Genomic DNA, 18,104 nt, shown 5'->3' on the forward strand with positions numbered 1-18,104 from the left:
ATCTCTATAGCACTTAATTAGAACTTGCCTCCCGGGACCCAGGAGGGAGTAAGGGTTGAGAAGTCACGTTAGTGGAGAGAGCTTGTTCCTAAATTCCTTTCATGTGGGTGGGAATACTCCTAGCTCTGTCACAGGTTTTATCAACCTTTTTTCTCTTCTCTGACAAAATCATTGTGAAGAAAAGGCCTTCTAGGGTCTCCTATGGTCTGAGTTTAAGTTTATCCTTTGACATAATTTTGAGTCTAAGCAGTGTGATTGGCAACACCTTTCCAAGGTAGTGCTGTGCCCTGACAGAGCTTTTTGAGTTGGTTTTTAAGCATTTGATTTGTCCTTTTCTACTTTGCCTAAAGACTGTGATCTCCGAGAAGAACGTAAGTAATACTTAATGCCTAAGCTTTTTGACTCCCTTTGCATTATCTCAGACCCCAAAGATGGCCCATTGTCACTTTGGGGAGTCCAAACCTGGGAATCATTTCCTCGAGAAGAGTCTTGATTACTTGGGCGGCCCTCTCTGTCCTGGCTGGGGAAGCTTCAACCCATCCAGTTAGGGTATCTACCATGACTAATAAATACTTAAATCCCTGGAAGGGAACCATTTGGGTAAAATCTAATTTCCAGTGTTCTCCTGGGTAGTGACCATGTCTTTAAACTCGAGACTGAAAAAGGGGGTCTTTTGCCCTGTGGATTACGTAGGGCACGTGTCTCACAGGCATGTGAATTATCTGTCCTGTGGCCTTGGATAGTCCCTGTCCAGTAAATAATTGTACAGAATCATCATCTTGTCTCTGCCAAAATGACTTGTAAGACTCATGCAATCTTTGAAGAACTTTCCATTAAATATTTTGGGGAAGTTGTATTATCTTATTTATATGTAGCCGTCCAACTGAGTCTTGAGTGTAGCAGTTACTCACAGACAATTCTTTCTCTTCTGGGGTATAAATGGGAATATCAGACCCTATTGGTGAGGTAGAAATTGGAGCAGCTACTGTCTCTGAGTTTGAAGCAGCTGTTTTAGCCGCTTTATCACCTAGGTTATTGCCTTGGGCAACCTATGTATCTCCTTTCTGATGTCCCTTACCATGAAAAACAGCTACCTCTTTGGGAAAGTGGATGCTTCCAATAGTTCCAAAATCTGTGGTCCATATTTTACAGTATTGTTTTTTAGAATTTAGATTTCCCCTTTCTCTCTAAATAGTGGCGTGTGTGTATAGAACTAAGAATGTATATTTGGAGTCAATATATTATTTGGAGTCAATATATATTTGTAGCTTGTCTTTTAGCTAAGAATTAGTGGTTGTGTCAGCTCTGTTAGCTGTCAATTGATTTGACATTCCTGCTGGCAAAGATATTTGTCTCCATGACCTCCATTAAGCATACTATGTAGTAGCTTTCTTTGCGGATTTCCTGCCGAACAAAGGAACTTCCATCTGTGAACCAGATGTGATCTGCATTAGAGAGAGGGGTATCCTCTAAAACTGTTCTTCTAGCATAAAAGAGATTTATAACACCTATGCAATCATGTGGGGATGAATCTGAAGATGTTTTGGGGCCTTAAGTTAATAGCATTACATCTTTTTTTTTTAGTTTTTAAATTTTTTTAATTCTAATTGTCATATACAACGGCAGAATGACATCATTTCATATTACACATATAGAGCACAATTTTTCAAGACACTGATTGTATACAGAGTATTTTCACACCATTCGTGTCTTATACATGTACTTAGGGAATAGCACTACATCTTTGTAAGAAATTCCTGTTTTTAAAAAATAGCAGTTGATATTTGAGCAATCAGCTATCGGTGAACCAAAGAGCTTCTTTGGTCTCTAGGAAGAAAGCTATTTGCCGGGTGTAAACAGTTGGGGCGGGGGGCAGGGTTATTTTGGAAGCCTCCTCTACTTGCATGAACGTTGTTGCGACGGTGTGTAGGCAGCTTGGGCATCTTTCAGCAGCAGGATCTAGATTTTTGGATAGATAACCCACAGGCTGAGAAACAGGTCTTATCTTTCAGGTGAGAATGTGTAAGGCCGTTGCCCTGCTTTTAGTTACATAGAGTTGAAAAGGTTTGTCTGCCCTGGACAGTCCTGGAGCAGGGGCAGAGAAGAGGGCCTTTTTGAGTTATTTAAAAGTTTTTGTCTGTGCTGGGGTTGTGGTTCTGTGGTAGAGCACTTGCCTAGCATGTGTGAGGCACTGGGCTCAATTCTCAGCACTGCATATAAATAAAATAAAGGTTCATCAACAACTTAAAAAAATTTTTAAAAAAGGTAGTTGTCTGAGTTTCTGCTCATCATTTAGTCTTTTTCTCTCCTTTTTAATGGTTCCTAAAAGTGTTTTGCTATGTCTTTTAAATGTAGTACTGAGAACCAATTTGTATTTGGAGGGATCATATTTAAATGTATACAGGGCTTAGGTACAATTGGGTGGATAGAAATGACTGCCTCCTGCCTCAGTAATCATTCTTAGATCTTGATCTAGACAAAATCTCCATTAGTCTTCGTGTGCGCGCACGTTGGGTGTGTGTGTGTGTGTGTGTGTTGGGGATTGAACCCAGGGCCTTGACTTGTGAGGCAAGCAGTCTACTAATTGAGCTATATCCCCAGCCCCTATTACTCTTTAACTGATAGAATTGGGGTGTTGCAATCAGAGTTGCAAGACACCGGGAATCTGTGTTTTAAATCTTAGTAATCAAAGGCTGAATACTGGCAAGAGCCTTGGGTTTTAGAGGATATTGTCTCTTGTGAGGGCAATTAGTAGGGTCTTTAAGTTTAATCTTGACCTGTGAGGCGGGTTTGGCTCTCCCTGGTATCCTAATGTCCCATACCTCAGGGTCTGCTTTTACCCTATTGGCATTGCAAAGATAACCTCTGTGGAGTTTGTACAAAAGCCTGAAATACAATTGGTAGTTCAAAAACAATTTGGAATCCCTTCTTTTGAAATGGATGTCATCTTAACAGAGGGGCCGGGCTGTCGGGCATTACTAGGAAGGAATGTCCAGCTGCCCTATGTGCCAACACCAGTTCAGTGGAACACCGGGTCTGGGTCTTTCCATCAGTTCCTGATACCCACCAAGGGCCAACAGATACTTATTTTATCAGAGAAAGAAATGAGAACAGAGGAGGGCGGGACATCGGCATCTGAACAGGAAGCTTCACCGTGCTAGGGATGAAAGAATAAATTCAAAATCGGTGATGTTGAGAAAGGCAAGAAGATTTGTGCTCCCAAGTGTGCCCAGTGCCACATCGTGGAAAGGGGAGAGAAGCACAGGACAAGGCGGAATCTCCACAGATGGTTTGGGCGGGCAGCAGGCAGGTCCGGCTGCTGGATTCTCTCACCAGCAAGAACCAAGGTGGCCCCTGTGGAGAGGATACACTGATGGAGTATTTGGAGAATCCCAGAAAGTACATCCTGGGACAGAAATGATCTTCACTGGCATTAAGAAGAAGGGAGAAGGGGCTGCGGTTGCGGCTCAGTGGTACAGCGCTTGCCTGGCCTGTGTGAGGCCCTGGGTTCGATCCTCAGCACCACATGTAAATAAATGAATAAATAAAATAAAAGATCCATTGAAAATTTAAAAAAAAAATTCAAAAAAAGAAGAAGGGAGAGAATGCAGACTTAATAGCTTATCTCAAAAAAAGCTACTAATGTGGGCTGGGATTGTGGCTCAGCGGTAGAGCTGATGCAGGACCTAGCACAGGCAGGACCTGGGTTTGATCCTCAGCACCACATAAAAATAAAGGCATTGTGTTGTGTCCATCTACACCTGTAAAACAAGTATTTTTTTTTAAAAAGCTACTAATGAATAATAGACACTGACTTATTTATTACCAAACAGAAATATCTCGTGGCTTTCGTAGGCGCACCATCATTGACTTGATGTGATAACACCAGAATTCTGATCATGAATGACTGACAGAATATTTTTGTTGGACATTTCTGATTGAAGTAAAATTGACTTGTAGTTACATTTAATATTTTGATTATAATCCCAGTTCAGCAAATTCTACCCCTGTTTTTCCTTTGTAAAGTTATGGCTAGACCTAATTGGTAATGTTTCACAAAAATGGTGAATGCTATCTCAAAACTGGCTTTATTTTTAGGTTTCTATAACTGATCATCTGAACTTGTTTAACCATGAAGGAACTCCCTCCACTGTCTCAGAACCAAGCAAGGTTCACATGTGTTTCAATTTGTGTTCATCAGCCTGTGAAAGGCAATAGCTGGAGATATTTATAGTTTCGTTGACCAGGTCAATTTAATTAAAAGTCCTTGTATTTAGAATGCTATGTTTTCCTTATGGAAAGGCATTTCAGTGGGCTTTATGTGTTATATTAAATAAAGAATATTTAGCACTTCCTAAAAAAATAAAAGGAAATGGGAACAAAGCGAGGGGCTTCTGTGTCAAGTGGGAATGACAGCAGTTACCCGCACTATCCAGCATTACCCTGGCTTCCCCCTGTGAATGGCCATGGGGTGGCCCTGGGCTCCTGGGGTTTGAAGGCCTCCTCGTTCTGTAACCAGGAAAGGTACAGGCAGAATCAGTTGTCCTGAAGCCCCTTCAGCCCTCAGGACAATCAGGTTTCCGGTGTCCCTGTCACCAGCAGGGCTTGAAGGAACGTCTTTGTAAGGGCGATCATGTTTCCAGGGGCTGGGCTGTTGGCAGAGGTGGCACATCTGGGGTGGGAGGTTTTTTGAGGGCAACAGAACTGGATTTGCCTTATAATGTGGGTGGGGGGGGGCTTGCCCCTCTCTTTCTTGGGCTCTTCTTCTCTAGGCTTCTAATTCCTTCTCCTGTCCTTGGTTAAAATACGTAGAGGTCGCTATTTTTACAAGTCCATCAAAAGCTAATTGCTGCAGTTTTTTCCTGATGTCTGGGGCTGACAAAATGCTAAATTTATCTTTTAAAATTAATTGTCCTTCTGAAGAGTCTGGACTCGTAGAAGTATATTTTATGAGTGGCTCCTTAGTATGCTCAAGAAAGGAAATCGGACTCTCTTTATCTCTCTATTCTGTCTTGCCAGTTTGGCATAGTTTAAAGGCTTGATTCAGCTCTCTCTTAGTCCTCCTCTTAAGCAGATCAAGTAATGATTTAGCCTTTGTCTATCTTCTTCCTCTCCCTAATTCCAGTCAGGGGGTACAGGAGGGACTGCGGTAATTCCTACAGGATATTTCTAATACACAAGGTGGATCTGATCTCTGAATGTTTGAACTGTTTTTTTTTTAAATCATTTTCTCTTTCTGTAGTGGCTAAAATCTGCCCAAACATCACAATAGTTCTTTCCAAGTTAATTCAAAACTTAAGTATTACAAGCTTTCAATATGTTGTTCTAGGTCTCCTGCAAATTTGCCTAGATCTTGCCTGATCTGTGTTAGATCCTTAATTGAAAGTGGGACACGTATCCATGTAATGCCAAATTCCCCAGCTGCCTTTTGTAAGGGGCATAGGTGTGGTGGGCTAGGCTCTATGTTAGGAAGGGCTGTGTACAGAGAAGCTATTGGGTTTTTATAATTTTGACTCTGGGGGAGTTGAGCAAGAGTCCTCTCCTAACTCCTCTAACCGTTTGGGTGAGGGGGTTTTTAAAGCTTGGGAACCTGGAAGGATTCCACCCAGCCTCATTTATGAAGGTCTGAGTGGTCCTTCAGGAGAAAGAAAGCTGTATGTTTGGAAGTTCTCCCCATTTCCCTTCTCTCCTGTAAACGAGGTCTAACTGAAAAAGTGTTGTAGTTTAGACTGCCATCTAGTGGACAACTGTCTCCATCACTTGATCTATATTAGACCAGGCACGATTACATAGCAAAACCAGCATTCTGCATTTTAAAAGCCTCAAATTGAATTTGTCCCAGGTTTCTAAAAATGCATCTAGGAGAAGCGTTCACTAGAATCAACTTCTGGTTTCCCATTAGTGGAGAGAAGAGAAAATCCATGAGACGTGGGTGTCCCCTGATGTTCTGGGACTTGTCATGGCAACTTCCTTTTATGAAGCTGAGTCCCTGTGGTAGGGGGGTTCCATTGTGTGGTCTCTGGAGCAGAATATAAAGGGGTCTTGTGCCACATCCTTGATGAGACCTGAGACCTGGTGTAGCTGGCCTGTCCGGGTCCCTGTCCTGCTGTCTCCCCTCCCCGCTCTAGAGCATAGTCCCTAGTACAGTTCAGGGACCGTGGAAGGAACATGCACAGGGAGAGAGGAACCCATCTGGGCCAGACTGAAAATAACAGACAGAAGCAAAGAAGGCTGAATCAGAGCATGAGACAAAGTTTACATGGGGCACCTTGACCCAAACGGATGGATGGGGAGTGCTCTTGACCTTAGATGTGAATTAGAGTTCTCACCAATTTGAACCTTGAGAGAAGCCCCATGATGTTCTGCTGGTCTAGAGATAAAAATGAGAGGGTCAGAAGAAAAGAAAGAAGCCCTTTTACCCTAATAGACATTGGCATTCAGGAACTTGTAACCTCAGTTCCCTGATCCTGTGACACCACTGGAAGGACTTTGAGTGGGACACAGCACAGTGAGCGTAAGTGAGAAAAGAGGGTGACGCCCTGCATAGGACCTGCATGAATCGCCCCTCAGTGGGAGGACAGCTGTGACATCCTTTCAGTGATGAGGGAGGGAGCATCCTGGTGACCTCATTCCCAGCGAGGGTGGTGGCAGGGTTTGGAAATAGTCTCCCTTTGGGGTTGTAACTCACCATTTCTGGGGGAGGTTCTGACAGACCAGGCCCCACTCTCCTGAAGCTCACCCGCGTCAGGAAGTTTCCCCCGATTTTAAATGATGGTTCCCTCAAGGGACTATATTCCCTACAGCGTGGGAAGGCTGGGCGTTCGGCTCTCATGCTCACAGGCTACCTGTCCTGCCGAGGCTCCCTGCTGCTTTGGGTTTATGACTCATGGACTTTTCTTAATGCATATGCCTACCTGCATACGCCCATCCTTCACCGTCCTTTCCCCCACCTAAATAATCTACCCAACATTATCAGAAGCCAGGTGCACCTCTAAAGCCAGGATGCCCTCACGGTCGGTGACTGTCCAAGGTCAACATCAAGGATAAAATGGTTGAGGGGTCACCCAAACATCAAATTCCAGGGACCCTTAACTTGTTCCTTGCATGATATGCTTCCATCGACTCCCCACCTGTGTTTCTTAACAGCAAGATGTGTAACATTTGGTGCTAGGGTGACCAGCTGACTACTGCTGGGTGACCAGCTCACCCAGAAAAGGAAAAACACTTTTGAAATGCAGTTAAAGCCAATTAAAATTCTTAAATTCTCATCCACCCCTACTTCCCTTACACACAAATAAAACTAGCTTCCTTCTTTGGGGAACTAGTGTGACACTCTCTTGGTCAGTGCTGTGTCTTCCTTCTGCTGGAGCAAGAAGTCCCAATACTTAGTCACTTATTTAGTCACAGTGATGCCTTTATCTGATTGTTCTGATGGAAAGCACAAGAACCCACAGAACTGGTAACAGAAGCATCCACTAAAACAGATAAGGATTGTGTGTTCATGGGAAGCAGTATCTCTAAGGGCCACCTTGCTGTGCTCTCTGAGGATATGTGATTTCACCTCCTCCTTACTGACTGTTAGTCAGCTATCCTTCACTGTAACAAATACCCAAGATAATCAACTTATGAAGACAAAAGGTTTCTTTTGGCTCATAGTTTTGGAGGTGTCAGTCCATGGTCATTTGTTCCTATTGCTTTGGGGATTATGGTGAGATAACACATCATGGCGAGGAGTACATGGTGGAGCAAGAGAGGAGGAGGGCCAGTGTCCCAGAATCCTCTTTGGTGACACACCGCAAATGACCAAAGACCTCCCACTAGGCCCCACCTTGTAACGTTTCTAGAACTTTCCAATAGTGCCATGCTGAAGACTAATCCATAACGCATGGATTTTTGGGGACATTCCAGATCCAAATTAGAGCAGTGACTTCTTATCAGGAGGCTGACCCAGTACAGTTGGTATATTTTCATGCTCTTAGTAGGTAAAAGAGGCCATTATTTCCCAGAGAAAGAGGATATGAGAGTTAACTTTTCCCTGAGTTTTACATTATTTAAAAAATAAAGAACCCCTTTAAATAGTCCAGAACATTCCATTTGTCTTCCTTTTCGTTTGGGTAAGGAGCAGTTGTGTTTATGTACTCCAGTTTCAGATTTTTCTGTTTGCTGTTGCATCTCTCAGCCAGCAAATCCGGACGTCTATATGATGTGTAGGTCACTTTGGGTGCAGAATCCAAAGTTAGTGAGTTTGTATTTTCTGTATTAGCAATGTAAATGTGTAGGTCCAATTGCGTTTGAAGATTCTCCTGGGATATCTATGAATATATTTGGATCTTAAATTTCAGGTAAATGTTTAACTACAAAATACACAGAATGTTCTTTTGGGGAAAAAAAAAAAACCAACCAGAGCACACAGAGAGGTCTGTGAGTCTCCCTCACCTCATCCACAACAACAAAATCTGAATGAGATATTGCCTCTGTTTCCAGAATACTGAGTTGATTTGCACTTTGCTGTTTACAGAGAGTCACTGGAGATGAATTTACATATTGGTGCTATGTGTCCTGAAAGACCTGTCTTTGTGGCAGAGGAAACAGGACATTCAAGACGGATTGTAAAGGCACTGAGCTCTGAGGACACCGTGCCCTTGCCTGGCACAGTCCGCCATTATCTAGAGCCGTGAGGGGGCTGGGAGGCCTGCCTGGGGCTCCAGCTGGGCTGTGGCCTGGCCTCTCTGTCCCATAGGCTCTGGCTTGGGTCACAGTATCTCCATGGCCACTCTGAAGTCGTTTTTTTTTTTTTTTTTAATTTAATTTAATTTTTAGAAAATTAATTTTAATTTTGAAATGTTAACTTGAAACTAAGCTGATGTCATTAAAGCTGACCACCACTGTAATACCACTAACATGTTCAAGTCATTGCTTCAGGTGTGTGGCTAGAACTCCTGAGCTTTCTGGGGATTCTGCCTGTGGAGTGAGGGCTCGGACTTGTCAATGGACTTGGTGAGGTTGGAAGCCCCATCTGGGGGTCAGGGATGAGGGGTGGCCTCAGAACCAGGGCAAAGGTGACCATCCCTTTTGTTGTGTCTGCTGCATCTGCCCTCAGGGGGGCTGGGGGCTCCTTTGGCAGCTATTCAGCAGTGAGGCAAGAGCGGGTGGCTATTTTGAGTGATCTATTTTGAAAAATGTTTTTTTAGATGTTGATGGACCTTTATTTTATTCATTTATTTTTATGTGATGCTGAGAATCAAACCCAGTGCCTCACACAGGCCAGGCAAATGCTCTGCCACTGAGTCACAACCCCAGCCCTTGAGTGGTCTCTTTTTATTATTACATGGAAATATCATACACTGCCTTCTAATAAGGTGAGAGAAGAAAAACCTCATGAACCTCCCTTTTAGGATTTGCTTGAGAAATGTGCCCAGTGGAACACTAGGCATGAGTAACAGATTTCCGGGAGCGTGGTTTTGACAGTGTTTATTTAAACTGAGAACTGCTGTCGTCAAAACCCAGCCCTCGTGTTTCTCCTTGATTTTCAACAGAGTGGTTAATACCCTTGTGGTTTGAAAGCGTCTTTTCAATTCTGAGATTTTTAAAAAATTTGTGCTTTCTATTTCTCTATGGCTGTTTTTTTGTATGTGTCATCAGACCTAAAAACTGTTGCACCAAAGTCCTGATTTGACAAAGAATGTAAAGCATTGTGGTACGTTAAAAGCAATGGAGTCTGGAAATAGTTTTAGTGGTCATGACCTGGGAGAGGGTGTGACATACAAGTTGAGCATTGCAAATCTGAAAATCTGAAATGCTCCAAAATCTGAAACATTTGAGCATAGATGGGATACTGCAAATGAAAAATTCCACCCTGACCTTCCGATGATGGGCCACTGTCAATACTCAGGTACACAAAGATACTGTATGAAATGATCTTCAAAAGCTGGGTTCAGTGAATCCCAGCTACTGGGAAGTCAGGAGAATTGTAAATTCAAACCCAGCCTAAGCAACTTAGCAAGACTTTTTATCAAAATAAAATAAAGTGGGGCTGGGGATGTAACTAAGTGGCAGAGGGCTTGCCTAGTATGTGTGAGACCCTGGGTTCAATCCCCAGTCCTGGGAGCAGGACTTAGGTTCTGTTGTATAAGCTGTTAATGAAACATCAGTGAATTTGGATTGAATTAGAGTTGAGTCCCATTCCCAAGATGTCTCATTACTTATATGCAAATATTCCAAAATCTGAAATACAGAAGTTCCAAGCATTTTGGATGAGGGATAGTCAACCCATGCATTTAGTGGGCAGAGCTCATGAGTGCTGTTAACCATCTTGCAATGCACAGGACATACAAAAGTTTCATATCTCTGATATGAGAATGTTGATCCATAATGGGGATTGGGGGAGGGTGCATGGGAGGAATAGAGGAACTTTAGATACGGCAAAGAGATGTGAGGGTATGGGGGTAGGAAAGATGGAGGAATGAGTTGGGCATCATTACCCTAAGTACATGTATGAAGACACGAATAGTGTGACTCTACTTTGTGTACAACCAGAGACATGAAAAATCGTGGTCTATATGTGTAATATGAATTGAAACACATTCTGCTGTCATATGTAACAAATTAGACTTTTTAAAAAAGTCACTTGAAATCATGCCTGAAAAATGTGTTATGTTCTCACAATTTTAAAATTCTTTGTGTTTGCAGTTGATGTGCATTGTTTGTATAAGAAAATGAGATCAAAAAGTCTTAGAAGAAGGTTACAGAAATATAAGTCCTGAGGCTAATTCTTTGCATTATTTGGGTTAGAAAGTTCCTTATCTCATCTTTTCCTTTAAAACATCTCATCTCATGGGGTCTAGCATAAGTCCATGCTGAAATGTTACATTTAAAAATGTCAACATAATATTAAATGTCTGTGTCATTTTTTTCTAGATATCATTCAATGAGTTTTTCTAGATATAATTTTCCGATTCAAATGGAGCTGATTAAAAATAAATTAAAAGTAAACATGCAAAAAACAAAACCAAAATGGCTGGGGATGTGGCTCAGTGGTTGAGTGCCCCTGGGTTCAATCCCTGGTACCAAGAAACAAAAACAAAAAACCCAAAACAGTTATAATAACGACAAAAATGAAATTAAACCTTAAAAATAAACAAAGCAACACACCCTACCACAGGACAGTGGAGAAGTGTCTAAGGCCTTGCCTGTCATTACACTGGTGAACAAACATGGCTGGGAGTTGGCCCTTGTGGGGACGATGTGTGGGTTCCAGGGCAGCGCCGGCCTGCAGTCGACTCCAGCTCTGCCCCGTCTGGCTGAGTGCTTTTGAGCAAATCCCTTGAACCTAGTGAGTGTGAGTTTTCACGCTTGCAAAATGGGGACAGTAATTCCTGCCTAACTTGGATTGTTGAGAGCCACGAGGGAAACGAGCTGTGAAGTGCCAAGTTCACAGTTGGTCTCCGCACCTTTCTCTTTCCCTTTGGCGTTGCATGTTGCTTTTTCTTGAGTTCTTTCTGAGAATAAACATTCTCTGACTTCATCTGAACGTAGGAAGCATAAACGAATCTTTCAACTTGGGGAACAAATGACAGTAGCCACCCCCTGTGCTAACCAGGCAAACCGTTTTGGTTACCTAGACAGAAAGGAGGCTGTTTGCTCTTCCTTGTTCACAGGATGGGATGCATACTGGGCATGAGTTGCTCTGACAGATGACATATAGATACATATATAGTGCACACGTGCCTGCCAGTCATCATGTTTCTTCAAAACGGCTTCTTCAAAGACTTTTTTGCCTTAGCCGGCAGAAAATCCCAGCTACTCAGGAGGCTGAGGCAGGAGGATCACGAGTTCAAGGTCAGCCTGGATAACATAGTTGTCTCAAAAAAAATTTTTTTTTTATTCCTGCCCTTTCTTAAGCAGCCACTCTGGGGTCTCCTGCTTGTTAAGTGCTCTTTCACATCATTTTGAACCTCCACTCTTGGTGACCCTGTTTTAGTGTCTGTGGCTGCCCTCTCTTGGTCCACCCTCTCCCCATGCAAGCTGCATTCTGTTGCTTTTGGGGTGGATTCTCCACCTATCTGCATGTCATCCTCCAGAAATCCTTTTCTAATTCTCTGTTCTCATAAAGATTCTGCAAATTCCACGAAAGGAAGGCTGTAATATTTTTGTGACTTTCCAGGGGCCAGTGATGCCTCAGTCCACCTGTTGGAAATCTCATCATTCTATCCTAAGTGTAGAGGGGGTCCTCAACACGGGCAGGCCAAGGGGGGCACTGGGATGATTAAGATGGAGGGGAGCTGGCATGTGGGGAAGTGGGACCATTGTGTGGATAACTCCATCTCCATTTCTGCTTCCATGTTCAGCTCCACAAACATGAGGAAATGCCAAATTCCTCAATAAAATGGACACTCAGGGGCTGGGGCTGCAGCTCGGTGGCAGAGCACTTGCCTAGCATGTATGAAGCACTGGGTTTGATCCTCAGCACCACATAAAAATAAACAAATAAAATAAAGGCATGTGGTCCATCTACAACTACAAAAAAAAAATTAAACAAAACAAAACTGCCATTCAGTGCCCCAGGGTTGACACTGTGAGAAACATCCCCAGATGGAACAGCATGAGGGCGGTGCAGATCCATGCATCCTGTGTCGCAGCCCCCTGAGATGTGCAGCCAGCAGAGCCACAGCAGGCAGAAGCCCCCATGTCCCCATGTGTCAGTCCCATCCCTCCCACTGAAGGGAATGAGGTTTCAACATAGTTAGGCCCCCTAGGGTGTGATGCCCCTTACCTGGGTGACTTCACTCCTTCCTAACTACTGGTCGTTGGGTGGGTCAGGGAAACACGTCTTCTCCATTCGTGGTTTCTGAGAGGGTTTGGCATACCTGTCCTTGTCCCTTTCCTCCCTGCGGCCCAGTGACGGGGTGGGCGGCAATGTCCACAGTGACTGGTGGCATGAGCTCATCTGTCGTGGGTTCTAAGCGTCATGGCTTTCTTCCCTCTGTTTTGGACCAGTGGGAGGTCACACCCTGGGCGCGGTACCTGCCTCCTGGACTCATTTTCCTGTGGATGCTGATACGGTTTGAGTATGGCTTTTGCCCTCTGAAACTCATGTTGAAAGTTAATCCCTCTTATAAGACTTTAAGAGGTGGGAACCAGGTGAGGCATTTAAAAGGTGACGAGGCTCCTGCCATCCTGACTGGATTAATGCATTCATGCATTAATGTGTTAATAAGCTCGTGGGTTATCTTGGCAGTGGGTCTGTTAGGAAAGCCAGTTTGGTAGTTCTCTTGTTCCTTCCTCCATCAGCCTGCCCTTCCCTGTTCTGCCTTGAGACTCTGCCAGTAAGAAAGCCATCACCAGGTGCAGCACGTGGACTTTGGACCAGAACCATGAGCCATAATAAATCTTTCTTTACAACCTACCGAGTCTGTGGTATTGTGAGTGGTTGGCAATTTTAACTGGCAGCCTATTCTGACTCTCGCACTTAGCAATATTGTTCCCTGTGGCCTGGGCCAGTTGCCAAAATGACATTCCATTTTGTCATGGATTTTTATTTCCTAAAGGGTATAAAATTTGGGTGAGGAAGAGGGGTAATATTTATTGCCCACCCTTTGGAGACTCAAGAGGAACTCTATGACACAAGTATTACTCCAAATTTATAGCTGAAGAAGCTGAGTCTCAGAGAGATTAAGTAATTTGCTCCTCCAATAGGAGACTGGGGCTGGATCTGACCCAGATTAGTCTGACCCAGGCCTCTTGCTCCTAATCCTGTAGTGCCACAACGAATACAATCACAGAGACGACTACACGTCTAGAGTCCATCCACTGGACTCCACATCTCCGTGGTCTCCCCAGAGGGTGCATCCCTAAGACATTTAGCCTCTTAATATGTGCACCGGAGGTCAACCTCCCTGTCTGTCCCACTGGGGCCTGTCATCTAAGTCATGGTTACCCACCTCTTCTGGGGGACCGACACCAGGATCAAGTCCCATTCTCAAAGGGGAACTTACCTACTAAAAATGTGAGCTTATTTCTTGCAGGTCTTGTATTTCAATGAAACACAGCACGCACCAGTGAGTATTCCAAACTGCAAGTTACAAAACCAACTCAAGGAGCTTCAGCGAATGGGGGGGTGGGGTTTGAAGGACAGTGGCCTATCCTGTGGAGTCTAAGGGCTGCAGGGGCTCTGCACCAGTGTGTGTGTGCGCGCGTGTGTGTGAAGCCAAGAGGTGTGAAGCTCCAGGGAATCAGCAGGGCTCTCTCTGCCTCATCTCTGCTGTCCTCTCCCCTTCCACATGGTGAGAGGTGGCTGCTCTGCATCTCCCAAGTTCATGTCAAGTTTCTGCAGGCAGCCCAGACAGAAATAACACCTCTCACAGCTAATTCTGAGTTTCTAAGAGAAGATATTTGACCCACTTTGTGTCTGTTGTTCATTCTGTTCCCATCTCTGGTTAGAAGTGTGTGTCGTTAGGAGCACTGACTCCTGTTGGGAGGGAGAAGTGGGTGCTCTCATGAGATAGGCTGACACCCCAGAGTGTCTCCTGCTAAGAAGACATTGCCAAAGGCAGGCCTGGATACTGCCCTGCAGTGTGCGCATTTCATGAAGAGGGTGTGTTGTCGCCCCACGCCTCATTTCAGTGTGAGAACCTCACCCTGAGTCTTTCAGGATCAGAACGCTGGAGTTATTTTTGCCTCCCTCTCATTCTTTATTCTGTGTTACCAGGTCTGTCGCTTGGAAATGGCTTTTGGATCCATTCTGTCCTCTATATCCAGTTCCGACTGGCACTGTCCCCTGTCAGTCCCTAGTCCCCTCTCTTCTGACTGCTCTGCCCTTGAAGCCGTCCTGTGTCCACCAGTTGCTCTGCAGCTCCCGCTCAGTTCCCTGCTCAGCAGCTCCCTGTCCCCCCACAGGAAGCTCCACTGCACAGCCTCCTGGATTCCGTCCTCCGGCAGAGACGATGCCTCCTTCTGAATCTCCTCCTCTTCCCCTTCCAGTCCTACTTCATCTCCTTGGTAATGTATGAACTCAGAAGAGCTCCTTGCACTTACGCCTTAAGCCCAATGCTGAATACACTGCAATCAAGAACCCAGGTCTGGCGCTTTCTGCACCCCGTGAGGTATCCACCAGTTTCTAGAACAACTGACATAAAGCAGTCAGTAGTTATCATTTACTTGCTCTCTTTCAAAAGTGGTGGAAGAACATGGCATTTCGAATCCTCGGGGCAGCCCGAGGGTGGACACACATTTAGCTCTACTTTGTGGATGATGAAACTAAAGTGTGGAGTTGCTGCTGACTTGGATCTCACCACCAGAAGAGGTGGGCCTGGAAGACAAAGGAATGAACGATTTTCTTGGTCATCCGTAACTGGGGGCTACTTTGTCAACCTTCCCTTATTTAAGGGACGCTGCCGTGAACCAGGATTTGGGGCACACTTGCCCATGTACCAGGCCCATGGTCCTCCCACGGACGGGTATCTCTATCTTCCCTGTTCTAACACTAAACTCCCCTCTTAGTTCATTCCAACCCAAAGCCCTCTTGAGTTCTCTTGAACCTTGCCATTCTCTTGCTCTCTTGGCCAGTCTAGCACTTAGTTCTGCAGGTGTTCTACAGGCTGGTCTCCTGAACAAAGAAGACCGACAAGACTCCCAGGCAGGGACTCTGGCTCAGGCTGGCCCACAACATGCCTCTACTTCAAGCTGTTCACTCCTCCCAAGACATATTTAAAACCTGGTCATATATCCTATATGTGCTGTATCTATCACATGTTTGCACATGAATGAAATGCTCATTTAAAAAATAAAGAAACATGCTGGTTGGGTGGCCCACACCTGTGGTCCTAGCACTTGGGAGGCTGAGGTGGGAGGATCACTGGAGCCCAGGAATTAGAGACCAGCCTAAGCAACATAGGGAGGCAAACAAACAAACCAAACCAAGTACACGGTCATTAAACTGTTTAAGACAGGTGAAGTCACATGAATTCAGTAGGTAATTAGCAGGAAGCTCTAGCAAAATGCTTTAAGAATATATAATGAACACACATTTGAAACATACCTCTAAACAAAGAAAATAAAGCAAGTTTTTGCTGATGGGAGGTTTGTATTCAGTACTACTGAAGTTTCTAGGAAAGCCTGTCATGCTGGTAAGGAAGAGAATAAAGACTGTTTCCAGGAAGTGGTGTTCTTGTGGATCCAGCTTCTTACACAAGTCCTGCTGCCTCAGGGAGACGCAGCCCATGGTTCTCGTGGGTCACGCTGTGGTCAGCACAGACACCATTAGTCTGACCCCAACACCTGCAATTCCAGTTTTATTGGTGTTGACAATTCTTGTGATCTAATTTCAAGATAGCAAGACACCAATTTTGCTGTCACCACTATGGTGGCAATGGTCCCCAGGTAAAAGAATAGATTCATCACCAAGAGTTCTCCTGTTTCTCTCCTCAGAGTCTTTGACTTGAAACTGTGCCTTAGATCAAAAGCAACAACATCCATCCCACTCCCCACATGGATATCAACACAAGAAGCAATTTTCACAAATGGCTCCCTGAAGCACTAAATAAGGGCTATGGAAAGATTGAAAAGTGAAGGTCTTATTGTTTTCAAGAGAGGAGGGAAGCCACTGTCCATATAGATTCTGGGAAAATGCTCAGAAAACAACACAAACCCAAACAAAAAAGACTGCTATATCATCAATCATTGCTTTCTCTACCCGGTTTTTCTAGATCCTTTTGGAACTACTGGTAAACACCAGATTAGCTGTGAGGCAGCTGCCCACTCAAGATATATGGAGCATTTCCTGGGGGCTGTTCCTTTTATGTGTGATAATAAATATCTGCATGAGTTTTGCCAGTTTCATCTATGTGGTCTCAGCAAATGTGCCTATTCCATGATCCACTGCTGTTTATAACCTAGACTCAGTATCTAAGATGCTCCTTAATCTAGAAAGCAAGCAGCAGTCTTTAGTCAGCTGTCCCTTGGTATCCTCAGGGGATCTGTTCCAGGAAGCCCTGTGGATGACAGAATCAGTGATGCTCAAATTCATTATGTAAAATGGCAGAATGTTTGCATAGAACCTGCACACATCTTTCTGTAGAATTCAGCCATCTTATATGACTTATAATGACTAATAATGCATACCACAAGTACGTTTAGTATAAACACGATTTTCCCCAATTATTTTTTGGTTGCTAAAATCCATGGACGTGACACCTACAGAGATGGAGGGCTGTACTCTATAGAGAAGATACAATACCTAACAACAAAAAAAGTGGCTTATTTTGTTATAATATATCCTTGCACTTTCTACCAACTCAACCTTTATTATGTATTTTATTTTCATTTTTAGAACCATGAGGCCAACATGTAGACCAACTTTCCTCAGCCTCTTAAAAAAATCCGATGACTCCTTTTGCTAAATATAGAAAAATTTCTCCCTATGCTCAAGCCCCCAATCAAACTTGTTACATATAAAAGACTTTTCCTATAGGAAGATGTTTTTTTTTCCTCCTGAGAACTACAGGTAAACATTTCTTCATAATGGTCTTGAGAAGTTATTTTTGTGGATACTTTAAGTGGTAAGATGTTGGAGCGTAGCTCTGTGATCGAGTACTTGGCTAGCATGCCCAAGGCCTTGGGTTCAATCACCAGCACTGGAAAAACAAAAACAATCAAGAGAAATATTCTCAACCTTTGGAAATAAAATCAAAGGGCTTGAGATGTTGGGTGAGGCTGAGGAGGGAGGGGGTTGTGTGACTGCTACTGGGTGGCAAGAGAGTGTACATAAAACAGTCTATGCCAATCCACGTTATCCTTTCAGTTCCGCAATCTAGAGAACAAGAGCATCAAAGCAACATAGCCATGGGCTTGGCTATATGAGGCTTCCCAAGTCCTAAGGCATCATGGCTTGTCTAGTCCAATGCCATCTTTGAAGTTCTAGAAACGGTTCTGCTCGGCCAATGGTTTTCACCTCAGGAGAGGTGAACTTCTGGTGGTATTTCTCAGTTGCTAATATCTGACACTGAAATTGATCTTGACCCCAGCCTGAACCCCTTCTTCAGAACAGTCATACAAACTGTAGAGTTCTGAGGCTAATGGCGATGGATGGTGCAACCCCTACTCTGCTC

This window comes from Marmota monax, unplaced genomic scaffold, assembly GCF_021218885.2.
Source record: "Marmota monax isolate L192 unplaced genomic scaffold, Marmota_monax_Labrador192_F-V1.1 WCK01_AAM20220418_F8-fsc00029, whole genome shotgun sequence".
NCBI classification, from domain to species: Eukaryota; Metazoa; Chordata; class Mammalia; order Rodentia; family Sciuridae; genus Marmota; species Marmota monax.